Consider the following 21,074-nt stretch of genomic DNA (forward strand, 5'->3'; position numbering starts at 1 on the left):
TAACTAGGTGACAGTCAAACTCTGACTTGGATTATAGCCATGCTGTGTCCTTAAAGATCCTTTTTGTATTGTATTTTGCTATTTGTGTTTGTTCTGCTATCAACTGACTAAAATTGTTTAGTATTTAAAAATCAAAGGGTTTGCTAGAAGAGTTCGTGACTGTTCTAGTTCAAATGGGTTATATGTGTACCTCACATTAGGATACTGAAATCATTCTAAGGATTGTCTTAAATTTTCAGTATAACAATCTTCAATGTATATTTGATTCTATTTAATGAAGAAAACAAAGATTCACTATATATCATTATAAGAGCAGAGCTTTTTTCAATTATTTTAGCCATTCCATCTTTTAACTCCTTACTAACAAAACAAAGGTTTTTTTAGCTAAAATTCTCCAGAACATTCCTAACAAAACAACTATAATGTTCTAGTGATTTGATGTAGTAGAAGCACATGGGAAGTGACTTTTTAACCTGGCATTAAGCAAAAGTCTTCATGTAGCTGATGTAAATTCAACTTTCATAACTGTCCACTTTTCTTGATGTATTTTGACAGATTTTGCTGCAATGATCCTTAATAAAATAAAAAGACAGAGGTCTTAGCATTTAATAAGGGCAACGAAACGGCTAATGTGCCTAGATCTCCGAAAGGAAGCTTGCTTGGTGTCCTTCTTCCTTAGTATTTACTTTAATGTCTGAAATCAGAATGCTTGCCTTGTTTTTTTCCTTTGGTTTTGTTTTAAATATGTAAGCTGCTAGACTACATTTGCTTTAGGATTTATGTAAATATTTTTTTAGAAAAATCTGAGGGTGTTAAATTCTGCCTCTCATATCCTAAGGGTTTGCATTGTGCTTTGTCCCGATTTCCTCAATATTTCTAGGTTGGACTGTTTAATGACAATATGGTTATAAGGGTGTTACATATGCATATATAAATATCCTTGTTCAAGTTCAAGTGCCTAGCACAAGTGTTCCTGGTTCAACTTGACCTTCAGAGAGGTTTGCTGCTTCACGACCAGATGGATTTGGCATCTGACAGAACTACAGTGTCAGTAAAAGCTTCATCTCAGGAGGAGCAGGGCTCCAAGAAGGAAATTTCCTGGAGGGTGAGTCTCCATGATTTGAAATAAGAAGGCTGTAGTAGTTTTTGAAGATCATGTAGTTGGTTCTCTAAAGCTGTTAGAACTGTTTGGATATTTTAGTTTCTTGGGCTGAAAGTCAAACACTTCTGTTCAAAAATCATTTGTTCAGGTATAAAAATTTGAATGCTTTATGTGAAAATAATTGTACTTTTTAATCTTAGAATCTATGATTTTCTTAGACTTTAACTTGAAGTGATTTAACGAAATTGGCAGTATTCTTTTTGGCAAGAGAGGAAGAGGAAAAGGGAATGTGGAGGAGGGGAGGGAAAGGCGATAAATACTAAGGGCGAGAAAGAAGAGGTTCTAAAGTGAAAAACAAGGTATCAGGTGTTTTTTTTTAAGTTAAGATAATTCTACTTTTCTGAAATTAAAAACAGAATTAATCAATTTAGGCTCCATAAATCCTGATGTTTTTATAGCCGTCAATAGGCACCCCTGGTTGGCAGATTAGGCGTCCCTGATCTCCCTGCACTATGTCCCTCCAAAGGCCCTGTATAAGGGAAGCTGGGGATGACCCAACATTCAGTTGTCAACTGTCACTTGTAGGTTCGATTAGGAAAGCAATAAAAATGAAGTTTAAAATAAGGATCGCAGGTTTCCCTTCTATTAATTGGTCCCCTGGCTTCTCTGAAGCAGTGGTTCTCAAGTTGCCCACAAGATAGAATGACCTTCTTCCATCAGTGAAGGTTCAGTTGGAAGGTTACTCCACCACCAGCCCCAGGGGGTACCTGCACTCTCCCTCGCCCCTCAGACCCTTTGTTCAAGTTCCTGAGATAGCTGCTGTTTCACTCAGTAGAAGCCGAAGCCCTTCACAGCGGCCTGCGAAGCCCTCTGTATGAGGTGGTCCCTGAGACCTCTCAGACCCACCTGGCTTGCTTTGCTTCAGCCACACTTCCCAGAACATGCCTGTCTCATTCACATCCTAGGGTCTTAGGGGAACTTGCTTTACTGTTCCTGTACTTGCATGGTTTCATTGGCCAGAGCAGGTCACATCTAACTTTAGGAGACTTGAAAGGAACAAACCGGAATAATCGTGAGTAACCCTAATAAGTATGTTGGGTGCACAATATGCACTTGGATAAATAAGCCTGTGCGTGTATCTGTGCCCGCAGAAAACGAGATTGGCGTATAGCTCCGGGAGACGTGGTCTTACTTCAACTGTGCACTTTGAGACCAGTGGCTGGGACCACATGGGATGATTTCATAATCATACTTATGTGAGGTGAGCGTTCCTGCATCTTTGGGGAAGTGGAACACACCTGGCGTTAAGGGTGAGGTTAGATTTGCATAGACAGAGCTAGGCAGGCAGTTTTCCAAGCAGAAGAACCCGATGAGCAACGGAGCGCAAAGGAAAGGCGCCGAGGCGGCGAGGCGGGCGAGAATGCCCGGCTCCGCAGGAACTTCCCGCGCCCGGACCGCCGACGGCGAATGAGAGAGGTTTAAAGGTACATCACTAAGAAACCGGCTTTCTCTGTCCTTTGCTTCCTAAGAGCTTTTCACTAAGTCTATGTTATGAATAGGACATTGCTTATGTTAAATCAGCTTCACCCCAGTCCAGCGGCATCTCCCCCATACGCCACCAACGCAGTGCGGGCCCCAGACCTGACAGTCGGTCAGTAATTCGGGCTGATTGCCCAGTCAGAAAGTTTATCTGCTACGGCCTCCCCGCCCCCCACTCCCCACCCCCAGGAGGGTTCTGGAGCCTCTGCGTTAGATACGGCTGTAGAGGAGCCTCGGCAGTAGCTCTGGCAGAACTGTGGCCCCGAGAAGACACCCATGACCTGAGCTCAGCCCCCCCGCTGACTGGCCTCGCTATTCCGCCGCCAGCACGAGCCCGGAGCCGGGGGCGAACTTGAACTGTGTACTTTGAGGCAAGTGCGTGGGAGCAGAGAGGCGGGGACCACATGAAATGCTGTTTGAGGTTTCCTGCCACCACCACCCTCCGAGCGGAAACAAAATAACACCAACATTTGGAGTGTGGAGTCAGCTAAGAGCCGTTAAGCATTTGATAGTTTGTCATTTTTCAAGTTTTAACAATGGACAACCCATTTCATAATTAAAAAAAAAAAAACACTTTTACAGCCTCCAATTTATCGGCAACTTATTTCTGATGTGACTACCTTAAGATGTACGATTACTATGTCCCTATTTTTGAGCTGCTTCGAAAGCTACTGCCCAGGTCCATTCATTGTGACTATGACAGTTTGGAGGTAAACCTTGCAAGAGGCTTTGTTTTTTTATCAGAAAGCTTCCCTCCTCACGCTATGCTCTCCTTCCTTCCATTCTGAAACAGTAACCTGCAGCCATTGTGCCTAGGACAGGAGGTAGCACAATCTTGTGTTTTTCTTCTTAGTAAATGTGATTCTTTGGAGGAGACATTCTCTGAATAGAAGTGGTGAGCAAAAAAACAAAACAGAAGCAAAACCCAAGGCCGGGGGCTCTGCCTGCTTACTGCTATTTCATCTTCCTGTGGCTCCAGCCGTCCTGCCCTTCGTCGCTGGCCAGACTTACCAACCAGTCTTAACTAAAGACCCCCCTGGGGTCACTAACCCTGAGATATGCCACAGCTGCCCGTCAGCGGCCTCGCCTCTGCCATCCATCCTCACCTGCAGTGGAGTCTCTGCCTCTGAGGCTCAGTAGGCAGTTGCCGTGCAAGCCTCTCGCCGCCCCTTGTGCGCTCGGGCCACACATCCCCATCCCCGGGGCCTCAGTCTTAATCTTCTGCAGATAATGATCGTTTCTCTCTCAGGCGCTTCTGGGAGCACCAAAGTGAATTTGAGGTTTGCCACAGAGCCTACAGTTTAAGTTAGACTAACTTAACCAGCCTCTGAGTTTCGTGACCATCTTTCCAATCATTTTCTTGTGATTCAGGGAAAAGACAAATCAAATAGAAATTCTAGTGTATATGGAATATTGTTTAAACTGAGGAATATTAATAATTAAAATATACTAGACTTACCTCCAACCATCATTTATAACAACCTGTAAAAAAAAAATCCTCAAGCTGGGAAAAAAAACAGTTTTTTTTTTTTTTTTAACTTCTTTGATCATAAGCTACCTGAATTAACTTCTCAGGGAAGATCTCACCAGCTTTATTATCTTGACATAGTTTCTTTATTGCAACATGTACATAACAAAATTACCATTTTGAGTGTACAATTCAGTGGCATTAAGTACATTCACAGTGTTGTTTAACCATCGCCAACATCCATCTCCAGAACACTTTCATCACCCCAAACAGAAACCCGGTATCCACTTAACAATAACTTCCCAATCTTCCCTCCCCTCAGACCTTAGCAACCTCTATTCTACTTTATTATCTCTAGAAATTTACCTATTCTACATATTTTATATACATGAAATCATACACTATTTGTGTATTTGTATGTGACTTATTTCACTTAGCATCATGTTTTCACATATCATCCATGTTCTAACGGGTATCAGAATTTCATTCCTTTTTATGGCTATTATTCCAACAATGTGTATACCACAGTTTGTTTAACCGTTTATCCATAGATGGACAGGGTTTTTTTCACCTTTTGGCTATTGTGAATAATGCTGCTATGAGCATAGGTGTATAAATTTGAGTCCCTGTTTTCAATTCTTCCAGGTATATATATGTAGAATTGTTGGGTCATATTGTAATTCTGTGTCTAACTTATTGAGGAGCTGAAAGATGGTTTCCCACAGCAGCTGCTCAATGTTACATCCCCACCAGCAATGTATGAGGGTTCCAGTTCTCCACATCCTCATCAACACTTTTCTCTTTGTTTGAATAATAGCCATCCTAATGGGCATGCAGTGGATCTCACTGTTGTGGATATGCATTTCCCTGATGACTAATGATGTTGAGCATCTTCTTATGTGCTTACTGGCTACCTGTGTATCTTTCTTGGAGAAATGTCTAGTTTAACCTTTGCCCATTGTTTAACTGTGTTATTTGGCTTTGTTGGTGTGTTGTGTTGTAGGAATTCTTTATGATTCTGGATATTAATTTCTTATCAGATAGATGATTTGCAAATATTTCCTCCCATTCTGTGAGCTGTTGATGGAGTCTTTTGATACACAGTTTTTAATTTTGGCGAAGCCTGATTTATTTTTTCTTTTATTGCCTGTGCTTTTGGTGTCATACCTGAGAAATCATTGCCTAACCCAAGGTCATGAAGATTTTCAACTATGTTTTATTCTAAGGGCTATATAGTTATTAAATTTAGGTCTTTGATCCATTTTTTAGTTAATTTTTATATATGGCATAAGGTAAGGGTCCAAATTCATTCTTTTGCATATGTATATCCAGTTTTCCCAGCACCATTTATTTAAAAGATTACTCGGCTATCAAAAAGAATGAAATCTTGCTATTTGCAACAATGTGGATGGAACTAGAGGGTATTATGCTAAGCAAAATAAGTCAGAGAAAGACAAATACCATATGATTTCACTCATATGTGGAATTTAAGAAACAAAACAGATGAACATATGGGAAGGGAAGGAAAAAGAAAATAAGATAAAAACAGAGAGGGGCCAAACCATAAGTGACTCTTAACTCTAGGAAACAAACTGACGGTTGCTGGAGGGGAGGCAAGTGGGGGGATGGGGTAACAGGGTGATGGGCATTAAGGAGGGCCTGTGATGTGATGAGCACTGGGTGTTATATGCAACTGATGAATCACTAAATTCTATCCCTGAGATTAATAATACAGTGTATGTTAGCTAAATTGAATTTAAATAAAGAAAAAAAAGATTAACAAATTTATTTATGACAATGGCTTTCTCTTCCTGCCTCACCTGACACTGGGCATAGGCTGGAGACAGAAAGCTTACAAACTGCTTCTTCTCCCTGGCTGGTGAGGATCAACCCCAATTTCTACAGTAAAAACTGCACTTATGGTCCCCATTTAAAATTCCCTGATTAGCAGAGAAGAATGGATCTGTTGTTCTTGCTACTAGCAATTAGCCTTTCCATGCCTGTCTTCTCCATGAGGCTGGTAGATGGCTCTGAGAACTGTTGACGTGTATACAAAACACCTACCACAGTGCCCACCACATAGCGAACAGATCAGTCAGGGCTCTTCCTTTCCAGGCCATAGATCCTGACTCTAGATAACTTAAGCAAAAAGTGAAATTTATAGCAACGCTCTCAGCAGCTCACAGACCTACAGGAAGCTAGAAAACCAGGCTTGGAAATGGGTGGAAACCAAGGTAATTAGAGGAAAGATCTATCATCTTAGCTTCCTAGTAAGGCAGACGCCAAAATTTAGATGCACCAAGACCATACATAAGGCTGTAGAGGAGATTCCCTAAAGGAAACAGAGCCCAGGACAGAGAGTGAATATTGGGCCGCAACTGATGGCAACCGTCTGCTAGAAATCATCTTGCTGGTCTCCCAACATCTACATCCACGTCCCTTTCACTCCTATATTTCCCCAAATGCTCCTGGCCTCACATAATGCAATTTTCAAAAAATGCAGTAGCCCTGAATACCTACCATTTGCATCAACATGGATGGAACTGGAAGGTATTATGCTAAGTGAAATAAGTCAAGCAGAGAAAGAATTATCATATGGTTTCATTAATATGTGGAATATAAGAAATAGCGCAGAGGAGCATAGGGGAAGGGAAGGAAAACTGAATGGGAAGAAATCAGAGAGGGGGACAAACCGTGAGAAACTCTTCACTCCAGGAAACAAACTGAGGGTTACAGAAAGGGAGAGGGGTGGGGGGATGAGGTAACCATGTGATGGGCATTAAGGAGGGCACGGAATGTGATGAGCACTGGGTATTATACACAACTGATGAATCATTGAACACTACATCAAAAACTAATGATGTACTATAGGTTGGCTAATTGAACTAAATAAAAAGAAAAAAAAAAAAGGAAAGAAATGCATTAGCCCTTCCCCAGAGGGAGACAATACAAAGTGTCATCAGTCACTGTTCCAGGTCCAGGAAATCTCTGTGATCTCTACTCTTCAGTCCTCGCCTGCAGTAGCTGACATACTAAATGGTGAATCTGACCAACAACCGGCAAGAGTGTGTGGGCCGACAGTGGCGCCATTCGTTGTAGCCGCAGTGCTGCTTTCTGAGCCGTCTGGGAATGAGCTGCAAACACTGAGCTTCTTCTGAATACACACACACACCTCTGAATACTTCAGCGTGTGTTTCCTGAGAGCGAGGACGTTTCCTTACAGAATCACAGCCCAATTCTCACCATCAGGTCATGTCACATTCCTAAAATACAGTTCCCTAACCCAAGTCCATATTCGAATTTCATCACTTACACCAAAATGTCTTTCTAGCTGTTCTTCCCACCCCAGGGCTCAAGCGGGGATCACGCATGGCCATCAGCTCTCGTCGCTTTCATTGCGTCCTCAGCCTGCCTTTGTCTTTAGTGACTTTGCCACTTTTGAGGAATAGAAGACAGTTGTTCTGAGAATATCCCTCAACTTGGGTTTTTCTAGTGTTTTCTCATTACTAGGTTCAGATATTATCTCTGATCACTCAATTAAGGTGGCACCGGCTGGTTTTCTCCACTGTGAAGTCATTGTTTTTCCCTTTGTAATTAATGTGTACTTGGTGGGGAGATTATCTGAGACTGTGTAAATCGTCTATTGCTCATCCAACTCCACCCACCAGTTCTAGCATCAGCTGATTTTAGAACTCCATACTTTCTATATTCTACTATGAGGAAAGGCTTTCTCTTATCTCTCCGACTTTTAGCTTTTTAAAAAATTAATACACACATGCCCAGCATATTCTCACTCCATCCTTGATTTCCTTATCCTGAGCTCCAGCCCAGAGTTAGTCCCTGCCCCAGTCCTGAGCTTGGTCTTTGACTGCCATCCCATCCTGCCTCCTTCCTCATCTCTGAGCTAGCCCATCCCCAAGCCATACCCCTCCCCCCACCCTATGTTCAGTCTTGAGTCTGGATAATGTGCCCTGGAGAGTAGACTGGACATTGATAATGTGCTATTAAAAGCATTTATCTCAGAGAGCACATTACGTCAATCTTTACCTCAAGATTGTATTCCCTCTCTTACATCTTGCAGATTTCTACTATTTTCCATCAGTCCTAAACGTTTTAGACATACTTTCATTGCTAATCTTTGTCTCACTGGCTTTTCTAAAAGTCAAAACTAGAATTTTTTTTCTCAAAACATGAGTCCTGGTTTGGCGATTTGTTTTTGCCTTATTCTCAAAGGTAGTTTTCAAAACTATACCAATGACTTTAAGAGAAAGATTGGGGATTAGGGAAAATACAATGGGCTAAATGTTCAAATGTCTCATATGTTCATATATAAAAATGCATATGTTGAAACCCTAATCTCCAATGTCATGGTATTTGGAGGTGGGACCTTTAAAAGGTGATTAGGTCATGAGGGTGGAGCCCTCAGGAGTGGGATTCATGCCCTTAAGAGAAGAGGCCAGAGAGCTGGCTCGTTCTCTTTCGACCATGTGAAGATACAGGAAGTTGGCAGTGTGCACCCTACAAGAGAACCCTCGCCAGAACCCAACCATTCTGGCACCTTGACTTCAGACTTCCAACCTCCAGATTCGTGAGCAATACATTTCTGTTCTTTATCAGCCATCCAGCCTATTGTACTTTTGTATGGCAGCCCCAACTAGGACAGGAAGCAAGAATAGCAAAAGTAAGATTAAGCCTGGAGCAAGGCTAGTAATATAGAATGCATGTCATAGGGGCTTTGCTTGGTTTGGGGCTTTTCAGTAGCCAGGCAAAAGGGAGATTTATCATTACCTAGTCAGCTCCATTCATCAAATAGAGGGTGATACTTTTTAAATTCTCTACACCCAAGTCACATTCAGTTGCTCAGAAGACAGTGGTTCCTGAAATATGGAATATGTGGAATACTTACACATTATCCAGTGCTGGGTGGTTCGGTAGCTGACTTCTGTGGTTTCCTCACACGCCTGTGCTGGGTGGAGCTCAGCTGGAGACTTGCAGGAGGCTCTGTTGCTCTCTAGAGCCCTTTCTCTTCAGGTTTCTCAGAGACTCTCTCCTGAGAACTCCTGAGCTCCCCCGACTACAGACTCTGTCTGCCCGGTGCAGAGGGGTCACCAGGCTCCACCTCGTTCCCCTCCCTGTGATGTAGCCTCTTCCCAGGCAATGAGCTGGCATTCATGGGCTCATGTTTTATGTTTCCCTTCTCTCAGGGATCCCTGTGCCTTCCTGCCCAATTGTCCAATGTCCTGAAAGCCTTTGTTGCATATATTTTGTCGATGTCCTTAATTGTTTCATGTGGAAGGATAAATCTGGTCCCCAATGCTCCATCTTGACCAGAACCTGAAGTCCCTTGCTTCTTGACAACCCCGCATTTTAAAGTCCTAGCCTGGATACACCAACCTGTGATCAGAACTTTCAGGAACCACTGTCTTCTAAGCAACATTTATATAAAAATATCCTAACAGAAACTCCATGACATTTTATTTCCTCTAACTGCATTCAGGTGGGATGTCCTCACATCCACAATGAGTTGGGAAAAGAGATTTTGTAGTCTTACAAAATCACGTTATGTTATATAGACTTCCCAAATCACTACATTGTACGCCTGGAACTAATGTAACATTGCATGTCAAGTATACTTCAATTTTAAATAAAAGACAATGCAAAAGCAATGGATGCATTGTCTATGGGTAGGAAATTCACAGGAGAAATATGAATTTCCAGTGATGATGGAAATATTCTGATCTTGAAGCTAAAGTCAAGTCTCAGCTCCAAATCTGTTTTCAACTCCACCTTGTGATGCTAGGGCTCCAGTCCCTTCGACTACTTTTCTCCTTTGCCAGCAGATTTTGTTTTGTTTTGAAGTTACTTCATACAAATGATAGGAGATGGACTAGAAAGTGGGAGTAAATTTTCCATTTTCCTGACTGGACTATGACTGATAAATCTACCACCCATTAGGAAAGGGACAACTAACGGCTGCTCCAAAGGGGCTCTTTGTCACCTCTCAGATCAGCAAAAACAAAAAAGAGTAAGATCCTGTGTTGGTCAGTGTGTGAGAACATATGAACTTATACACTCTTGAGTGTAGGTTAATATAGCCATGATTTTTGTGGACAATTGGCAATACATGTTGGCAATGCGTATGTGTTTTGACCAATATATTTTACTTCATGGCAAAAAAAATCATGTTATGTTATTAGCTGGTCATGTTATTAGCTGAACCCCACACTTATTTTCTAGAATGTAGTTATTATTGTTGGTTATCACGTCACATTTGTTGGTAATGCCCATCCTGTAAACATGTCTGCATCTTACATGGATGTATATGGATATATGCAGATTTACTGAGAATACTCAATTCCCTGCTATCCAGAGATAAGTAAACTATAATGAGGATAGAAAAAGACAATGCACATTGGAAAAATAAAATAAAATTACCTAGAAATTGACAAAAAGCACCTATTAGTTGGAAGGCATCTATTGCTTGGCACTACACGGGAACAGCAGACCCCAAGCTAGATCTACCACATCCTGGGAATGCCCCTCCCTGGCCAGCCAGAAACACAACAGTCAGGCAGTTTGATTTCTCAACCCACAGCCCCTCTGGAGAACAAGACGGTGACCCACGGTCTGGGTACAGCAGCCCACGTGGCCAGAGACCCCATTCCAGTTAGCCACGTGAGACCACGGAGCTGGGCGAGGAAGGGGGGCAAGAAAGCAGTTGCAGACACTGGGCAGCGCTTGGCCTCATCCTGAATTTCTAGACAATGGGCTCAGCTAAGAAACTGGCTGTTTTTCATTTCAGCTTATAGTTCCAAACTCTTTTACAGTATTCATACGTTGGGATGGTGGTTGTAGAACAGTAAACATGTTCCTAAGTATAGGATTTAGTTTTAGCTAGACCAAGCCTCCGACACCATCATCTGAGGACATACCAGCTCTAGCCCCTGACACGCGGGGAGCCATCGCTGCTCACTTCCAGGATTCCACTGTGTGTGTGACTCAACTTGTTTCTACTACTTTTGCTACCACCAGTTGATGAACTCCATAGACCTTTCATCCAAACTTCCCAGGAGAGGATCTGACGGGCTGGCTAGTCAGCATCCATTCTCAAGAGTCGGGTTGGGCTGGGCCCCCTCTCTGGGCCAGCCCTTCAGAGACCACAGCCAGCCTGTGAGACAGGGGGCTTCCACTCAGGTGCCGACCTCTGACCTAGGACAGTAGAGTCACGAGGGGTAGGGCAAGGTCATCTGTGGGTATGGCAGGCACTCGGTAGATGACCTCCAGTACATAAGTGGAGGATTTTAACATTTCCAACGGTACATGCCAGCCCCTGAGCTGGTCTCTGTGGGAGATAAAAATGTGAGAAAGACTTGATTCTTGTCACTGAGAAACAGTGATGGATGCTGCTCACATTTATGAATGAACAGGGGAGTGGAAGAATGCAGCATTCAGCTGATGCATAATGTTGGCTCCCCCCTGAGTCGAGCATGTAGGTCAATTGCTTAACTCGGATGCTTCCTAATGACAACTCAGTGAGTGACAGCTATTACTAGGGAGACAGCAGATAAAGCCCTATCCTGGAACCTCCCAGGCATGTGCTTGTGTCCTACCCAGCTCTGCTGGACCAGGAACAGTTGGGGAGCGGGCACAGCCAGTCTGTGGGGGTGCAGCTGCTTTTGCAAATGGGAGAGAGCAGGACAGGGGCGGAGACCACGGGGCCTGCCACTATCATTCCAGAAAGCTCCTAACTGTTGCCGCAGGGCTGCCCTGAGGTTGGCGGGGAGGCACCTGGACAGGGCTAATGGGAGAAGCTCACCTGGGACCTGAGGAAGCTTCGAGTACATACAGTTCTGTAGTCCCCACACCCTACCCCTGGCTTGTCAGCAGTCAGCTCCTTTCGTGGGCACAGCTCCGATGTCTGTCTTGGAGTTTGTGTATTCAGATAAATTTCTGCCAGGTTTGTTGGGGCACCTTCAACTTCCTCAAAGCCATAAACCACAGCAGTTGGCTGGAGGTTCCTCCCGAACAGCAAGTGACTGTGTTTCCCTGGGTGTCCACTGCCCCTACAGAGCCAGCCCTGCGGTTCCCCACTGGCAGGACGGAGGTTCACATGGGGGCTCCCACCGACCACTTCGCAGGCAGGGTGAGCTCTTGGTTTCAGATGCATGCTTCCCATGCAGAGTGAGTTGAGTTTTATGAATAATAAGGAATACTTCATGGAGCACTGCAGAGAGCACTGCAGACACTGCTTGTAAATTCCATTTGGGTGTTACCCTCAAATTGGCCAATTATTAATCTTTCACCACAAAAACTCAAGATCACGACATAAGCATGACTTTTGAAAAATCACCTTTGAAATATATTTAGGCAGGATCTCAGCCTTTGGGAAGCACAGGGGCCAGCCCTGTGGTCTCCCACCCTGATGGAACTGGGAGGTGAGAGGTGGGCTAGCAGCCATCCAAAGTGACTGCCCTCATGGGCAGCTTTTCAAGGGCCACAAATATGAATTGTATCCCTATGACTAAATTTGGCCTAATTTCTAACTTGTGAGCCATGACTATTTGTTTTTTAAGTGTTTTTAAAAGTCTTTCCGGCTGTTGCCAAGGGTTCAGATGAAGTCTAGTTCAGGAAGGGGGTTGGGGCTGATGATCATCATGCTTCTCATCTGTGAGCAGGTGTCTGCTCCTTCCTCATGGCCTCTCCTTCCCATGTGTCCCACATCATTACTCCACCTTATTCCTAAATCCTTGCCTTGCTAAATTCTTCCTAAGTCTCTCTCAGAGAAATGAAGATGCCTGGAGAACTGGTATTCCCATAAACCCCTCAAAGGCAATCTAGTCCCCAGAAGAGCTGACGGGAAGGGGTGGTAAGGAAACCTAGTTACCAAAATAAGATTTTAAATCCTCCAGAATTGGCTCCTTAGAGAATGCATTGGTCTGGAAAAGACTGGAGGCGCTACCTGGGACCCTTGGGGTTTGTACCTTCTTCTGCCACCCCCTGGGAAACCCTAAAGCAGGGAGACACGCTGAACACACAGCTTAGAGTCCCTTGTATTTGAGTCACAATCTGTAATTCGTTCCTCCGTCATCCAAGATGGAAGTTATTTACCAATGGCTCTTTTCTTATCTCTTTTAGTTCACTGGAGCGAACTTCCCAACCTCTCAGTCTGGAGCAGTAGGTCTCCGGAGCCAGGTAAAGGCCTGAAAGGAGGAAGAGTCTCTGTCAGTCTGCCTTCCTAAGGAAAGAGACTTACATAGAGGCCCATAGAAGCAAGAGACACACAAAACAATGCATCATTCTCTTCTTCAAGACACCGAATATGACAGGCGTTGAGGGAGATGCCCCCCAAACACGGCCTCTGTCTTAGGACAACTCTGCACGGGGCTGGGCAAAGCAAATCAAACTAGCACCACCACATGGTTGACACTACTGTGTGTGTATTCTGTGTCAGGTACTGTGCTAAGTGCTTCCCATGCAACATCTCCCTTCAGTCCTTAAAACAACACCATGACAGAGGCATGATAATTGTCCTCGCACTCCGACGAGCAACTGAGGCTCAGAGAAGGTGCCTGACTTGTATGAGGGTGAACCACTACTAACTGGCCAAGCCCCGGTTGGAAACCAGGAAGTCCGCCTTCCAATCCAGCCTCCTAACTACTCTGTGGTCTTCACTGGCAGTCTGTTGAGTGGATAAACCACAGCCTTTGGCTTCCTTGCCTTAATCTCATTTTGGCATCAGGGCAAATGCCTCCCTCGGAGTTACTCAGCACCAACCCCAGGAGCTCCTCCCGCCACAAGCCCCTTCCTGTTCTGAGTGCAGTCTCCGTTCTCCCAGAGCCCGGCGGTCAATCCCACAGTGTTGTCTAGGCCTAAAGAGAAGTGAGCTGCAGACTGCTTTGTTCCCTGGGTAAATTCCATTTCCTTTCCTATTGTCTAAGGATTCTTAGTGATGAAACATTATACCCAGGGTATTCTGCTTTTAAAAAGAAACTTCCATGGAGGTGGGCAAATTACCACTCGAAGCTCTGCGAACGATAAAGTCACAGGGGATGAGAGGAAGCAGTGCACCTGGTGTCAGTAATTACAGGCTTGGACAGGGAGGAAAGAAGGGATGAGGGCAGGCCAAATACAGCTGGGTGTGGAGACAGGCTCTGGAAGGTTTTGAGAGTGCTGTGGGAGGGGAAGCAGGCATCCCAGGAGGTTATATCATCTCCCCCCCACCCCCCGCCCCAACCTTGCTTCTCCACCTTTTCTTCTCACCTTGGGTTTCTTTTTTGATCTGTGTGTTTTCCTCATCTCAGATCTCTTTGTCCATCTTCCCACACCAGTTCCAGATGGCCTGTGAGGATCAAAATACAAGCTCTTGAGGCATCTCATGTCAAACAATCTGTGTTTTGCTTCTTCATTTGGGTTCTCTAATCTGTATTATGTGTGAGAACGTGCCAGGAACACTCTAGGAATTTAATCCATTGACAAAACTGGAGGGATTAGAAAACAGACATCACAATGTCTACTAGCCCCCAAACTGGATTTCTTCAGTGACTCCTTTTACTTTTTACCTGGAAGATAATCTAATCTCTTAGACCTGAACTGTGGCTATTTAAACTGTAACATAAATTAATAAATATCAAATGCAAGTAAAAAAAATCAGTTCTTCATTTGCACAGCCATACTTCAAGCACTCGATAGCCACATGTGGTTCGTGGCTGCCATATTGGACAGTGCGATATAGAATATTTCCACTACAGCAGAAAGTTCTGCGGGACAGTCCTGTCTTAGACACCACTATTATTGTCCTAATGCTGACGACATTTCATTGGGGCAGAACTTCTGACGAAGGAGCTAAAAGCTACTGCTAACAGCGGGAGCCCACTGCCTTCCAGGCAGCCCACTCACTTTTTGGGAACCACTTAGACCATGATCCCAGCTTCTATCTCTTTCTGTCCAAGGAATAATCTGAGTTCTGAGGGTGAATTAGGGGCTCCAAGAATTATGCTGGCATTAAGGGTGAGGCATCTAGGACATGTAACATCCTCTGTCCTTGGTAGCATTTGGATATTGGCTCAGTCTCTAAGCAGGCTTTAGTCCTGCTGGGGTCTCCAACATATTTGGTCCAGTTCATTTGTTGATGGCATGCCCATGTCATAACTGAGAGACGTCATCCAGGCTATCAGCCCTCTCAGTCACCTCCAAGCCCTTTTTAGGGGACACAGGACACTTCTGGAAACTCCCATAGACCACTTGGTATTGAGGTTGCCACCAGACCCTTCATGGGGTCACCTGCAGGCAAAAGTTTCTCTGCTTCCAATTCAATCTGTGGTTTTTATTTCCCACTCCCTCTTTTGGACTTTAGCTCAGGATGGTGGGCTCTGTGCCCAGTCCACGGGGCCCAGAAGTCTCTAAGCTCTAGTGACCCATCCTTAAATTTCTCCCTTCCTCCTGCAGGTCAAATCCTTATCTCGTTTGGCACGGAGAAAACACCACCTCTTCTTATATTCCTCCTTTTATGGTTTATGCAGAGGTCAGCAAATTTTCTGAAAAGGGCCAGATAGTAAGTAACGATTTTAGGCTTTGTGTTCCATACAGTCTCTGTTGCAATCACAACTCTGCTGTTCTAGAACAAAAGTAGCTATAGACAATTCATAAAGAAATGGGTGTGACTGTTTTAATAAAACTTTATTTATAAAAGCTTTACCCCTGTAGGCCATAGCTTGCTGACCTCTGGTTTAGAGAATAAAGTCTGGACTCTAGGTACTCTTATCTTTGGCCCTTAGTTTGGAAACAAGATTTTAGAATTAAAGACAAAAATTAAAAAGTACCTGGCTCTTACATTTGAAAGTCTGATATTTGCTATAAGTTTTTTAAAATCTACCTTTGAACTCAAACAGCAAGAATTTTCTTCTTTCTGCTAGGATTTTAGTCCTATCCATATAGAAAGTCCCCATGGATGCTTGAATAATAAGAGAAAGGATATGGGTAAAAGATCAGAAAATAGTTAAAATCATAGTATTTCTCAGCTCCATTACAAAATGAACTAGAGTTCTTATCTGTGATTGTAATGATATTTTATAAATTGTGCCTCACACATTGCGAGGCACGTTCCATAAATGCCCCTCCCTTTCCATTTCTAAACCTTTAGGGTCAACACTGTGATGTCATGTGAACAACAGCTAGAAGATCTGCTCTTTCCTAAAGTGTCTGCACTCATCAGCTGATTGAGTTGAAATGCATTCCTTTTTTTTTTTTTTTGAAAGATTTATTTATTTTTTTTAGGGAGAGCGTGAGTGAGTGGGGGGAGGGGCAGAGGGAAAGACTCTCAAGTAGAACCCCTGCAGAGTGGGGAGCCCGTTGCGGGGCTTGATCTCACAACCCTGAGATCATGACCTCAGCCAAAACCAAGAGTTGGATGCTTAACCGACTGGGCCACCCAGGTGCCCCCTTTATCCATTCTTAAAGAAATTGTGGATTTTCCCCAAAGGAGAAATCCTGAAATTCTCAGCTTGTTCTTAAAAAACCACAGAAAGCTGACGGTTCGATCTTCTGGGAAGGAACCATCAGCCTGCTGGTTTTGAAACAGGAGAAAACAGTGTCCCCTGCAGGAATGCACTGCGTGTCCACTTCAGAGATGACACTGAAAATGAAGCATAGATTTTCTAAAATCACATTTCACACTTGCTCCGTAGGAGTCAGGACATTTCTTGGTGACAAGTGTTAGGAACTTAACTAAACTAGGTTAGGCAAAGGGGGAATTTGTTACTTCGCAGTATCCACTGTTGAAACACTAACTTGGGGCTGGTCAGGACCAACCGGACGGGGCATCTGAGTGCTCTCCCTAGCCTTTCTTACCTTCTATGTCAGACCAGCTTCCTCCTTGTGGGAAGCACAAGGGCTCGGACAGTCCTTCCCCTGCTGCCACTGGGAGGGTAAAGGTTCCTTTTCTCACTTCCAGTTTTAAAAATCCCAGGAAAGGACTCCGATTGTTTCCTCTGGGGCCATGCATCCACCCAGCCAGTGCTGGCCATAGCTGGTCCCCATCCTAGCCTGGTGGATGAGGGAGGCAGCAGGCTTGGGGTGGGTCAGCATGCCCCTCTCTCTATCCTAGCACAGACCCAGGACAGCAGTGCTTGGTTATGTTGTCAGGTATAAAAGTTGTTACCATGTTGACTCGAAGCTGATAGATTTTGATGCTTTTCAGGCAAACACTGCATTTTAGGTTGATATCTTAGAAACCCTGACTGTCCTTAGGAAAGTGTTATATGAACTGTGGGCCTTTGCTGTCTTGTGTTGTTGGTTAGGCTTTGCGGCGGAGACAGGCCAACAGGCGTGTGATGAGCCTGCCCTTTCTGGCAATGTAATTCAGCCCCTGTCACGCTCTGTTTCTTCTTGCGGTCATTGAGTCGGCCTAATGCAGCCCCTCAGTGGCCAGCCTGGTGCTCCCTGGGGCTGAGGATCTAATGTCAGTAGGACACGATTCGATTCACATTGAGGATGGATATTAAGTCTTTTTACTCAGGGTCTTGTCAAGAAAAACAAATCTGCCTGCTATCAAAAGCACAGAAAATGCCCTTTCCCATAACAGCAGTTGTCTGCGTTCACTGATATTGAAGGGCCTGTCTGTCCCCAAGCCTCTGAGGCGGTTTTGTCAAGGTCAATTCAGCTGATCTTTTTCAGTGATAACCCAAAGAGGATTAAGTTAACATCTGACCTTTAAAGAGCTTTATCTTTGGGGAACTGGGCTAATTAAAAAATTAAAAGTCTGCTTTTTAAAAATATTTGGACCACAGCCTAGGGAAAACATGAACACACTGCGTATAGCGGCAGAAATAGCCATAGAAAATTCCAAACAGCAAGCTAGATTTATCGATACATGGATGAAATTAGTGTGGGGACTCTGGAGTCAAACAGAAATGGGGTCCAATCTTGATTCCGCTACTTGCTAGTTGTGTGACCTTGGACAAGCATCTCACCTTTCCTAAGCTCTGTTACCTTATTTGTAAAATAGAGTGGGATAATAATAGTAATCACCCCAGAAGGTTGTTGAGAAGATTAAATGAAATAGTACACTTAAAGCCCAGTCATTTAGGCTAGCCATTACTATCACTGTGGACATGTTTACATTTAAAATTTTAAAAATTTGTTTAGTTACTTGCCCTATCATGTTGACGGCTGAATGGAATCTCATGACAAAGTGGCTGGTTCTCCAAGGCCAAGAGCTCAGAGACACCTAAAGGTTTTGAGATGACTCTGCTTTGGGCCAGATGTTCCTAAGCCAGATGCAGCAGCACCACCAACCCCAGCCGCCCCTGAACTTGACCAGATACCACTGGGATGACTCTGCTACTAAAGCCATTTTGAGGAAAGAGTAACATGAGATTAGGGATGGTAATATTGTCCCCCAAAGCTAGGAATATTTCTGTCCTTTAAATTCTGTAGATACCTTCCCATTCAAGGAGATACTGATCATTGTTAAATATTTTCATCCAAAGCACTGTTCTTGATGTTGCTTTTCTTCTCATTGGTTTATAAGATGCCTGAAGTGATCTCTTTTGCATGTTGACAAATGTCATATAGTCATAGGGACTCTGGGATAGCCTGAAAATAAGATCAAGGACTCTTCCCAGGAAGGAGATTGGTCTAGAGGCCCCTGGCCCCTTACTCAGAGCCTGGTGCACAGACTGGAGTTCGGCATCACTGGAGCAGAGTGCTTGTTAGACCTGCTGGAGCTCTGGCCCTGCCCTTGACCGGCTTCATCAGAATCTGCCTTTTCCCCAACACCCCAGGTGGTGCTAATGCACATTACAGGTGCTCTCTTCTCATTTTTAGCTGCAAATCAGAATCACCTAGAGAGCTTTAAAAAGCACGATGCCTGGGTACCATCCACAAAGATTCTGACTTCATTGGCACAGGGAGTTTTAAAATCTCCCCAGCTGCTTGTGCTGTGCAGCCACGCTGGAGAGCCTGGGCACCGGAGACATCCCTCCCTCTTTCTCTACTTATTCCTACAATGCCAATTTCTCTACATGTGAAAATCTCTCAAGCTGCAGTGAAGGCTCATTTCATGCTGTTGATGTCAATGGATGAATGCCCACTTTCTAGATAATGCCATGCAATTTGAAGATTCACTTTGAATTTTTAAAAATAACCTTTAGGAATTTCTTCTGAACCTTTGCCAAGGCCTCCACATCCTTCTCTTATTGTAAAGTCCAGAAGGAGACACAGTCTTCTAATATAGCCCTAAACAGCACTGAGCATCAGCATAAAGGACTTTTGTGTCCCTCTGAATGAAAGGTACTGTTATAAGTAAAGTCAGGCCATTTGAATGGGGAGGGGGCAGTTTTAGTGGCCAAGCAAAAGATTTTCTCATGCCTACACTCAGTCTGGAAGTGAATAAGCCAGTTATGCAGGGAGAAAACCCACCTTCTTGGTTTTGGGCTTTCCTAATGGAGCAATAAATGTGTTGTTATGCAAACAAAAAATTCATAAGCTTTATTGCATCTGTAATTCATGGACGGCCAAACAGATAAATCCAGTCGCACCAAAAGACACCAAAGACAGTTCTACGGATTCAAAACTTTGGCTGACGTCATGAGCATAAAAGTCACCTGAACCTTAGACTTTCATCAGAGTGACCTCCACACCTGACCACTCCATGTATAAGAATCATGTGGGCTGCTTCCTCCACACATCTAGAAGTTTGGGCAAAAGTATTTGTGGTTTTAAAAAACTGAATCATTTCTGCCCCAACTTTAACTCGAGGTCTTGTTAAAAATTTAGACTCTCAGGACCTACCTGCATAGGTCTGAGGTGAGGCCTGAGATTCTGCGTTCTAACCATCTTGAAAGTGATGGTGTGTAGCTGCTTCACTGACCACACTCTGAGTAGCGATGCCCTAGAAAATGCTAATATTCAGCCCCTTGGAGAACCAGAACTTTAGGCATTTCATATGTTGCTTGAAATATGAGAAAGCTCATTTCCAATTCAGTGTTCTTCAGCAGCTTCCGGTGTATCAATGAGAGTGGGACATGGGCTGGTAGAAAATGTCAGTGGGCAAATTCAATTCCAATGGGTGTTAGAAACCTGGGTGAGAATGTTTAATTGCCTCGGTGCTTTGCCAATACAAGAAGAAAGCGGCATCTGAATTGCTTTATTTCTTTAGGGATCTATTCTTTAGAATTCACCAGCAAACACAAAGGCAGGAGGAACCGTTACTTTAAATTCGTATTATTTTAGCTGATGGATCTGGAGCACGGTGATAAATTAATCATGACGTCTGGTCTGATTCACAATCATACTCTAGTCCAATTTACACTTCGCATTTGCAGAACTGAAATGCGATGCATTAAAAATGGTGCACACATCACAGATTTTTCTCTCCACTGAACCCGCGGAGGGAGGTGTTCTCTCTGCCTTGGCCCTGAGGCACCTGCCCGTAGGCCTAGGCCTACGCTGCAAGCGGCCTCCTGCAGGGAGAAAGGAGGATGGGTGCTGAAGACAGCCAGCCTCCGCTGCCTAGTGGGCGAAACCTGCCTGCGAGAGGGAGTTGGAGTCGTTAAAAAAGAACTTCCCGGCTTAATGCCCGACGGGGCAGGCTTATTCACCGGGAAGGGGGAGCGGCGTGGGGTTGTTGCTGAACATAACAGATGGCAGCTGTCTGCCGCTATATAGGGCGCACTGACAAATCCCCGGGACGGCCCCGGGGCGCTCGGGGGTGCGCGAGGGGGGCTGCGGGCCTGGTGCAGCTGCCGGCCCGCTCACGGGGCGCTGCCTGCGGAGGACTCGGGAGGAGGTTGCCCTCCTGTGAGACTCGGGGCAGGACGGGTTTGGTCTAACTCCGGGGCCGGGGCTGCGTCGGGTAGGGGAAACCTCTCGGTGGCTTCGTCTGCCTTGTGTACCTGCGGGTGCCCAGCCCCAGGCGGCATTCAGGAGGTTCCACCGCCCCTCCCGTGGACACGGACACCCCCGCCC

The sequence above is a fragment of the Halichoerus grypus genome, chromosome 8, assembly GCF_964656455.1.
Source record: "Halichoerus grypus chromosome 8, mHalGry1.hap1.1, whole genome shotgun sequence".
In the NCBI taxonomy this organism is placed as follows: domain Eukaryota; kingdom Metazoa; phylum Chordata; class Mammalia; order Carnivora; family Phocidae; genus Halichoerus; species Halichoerus grypus.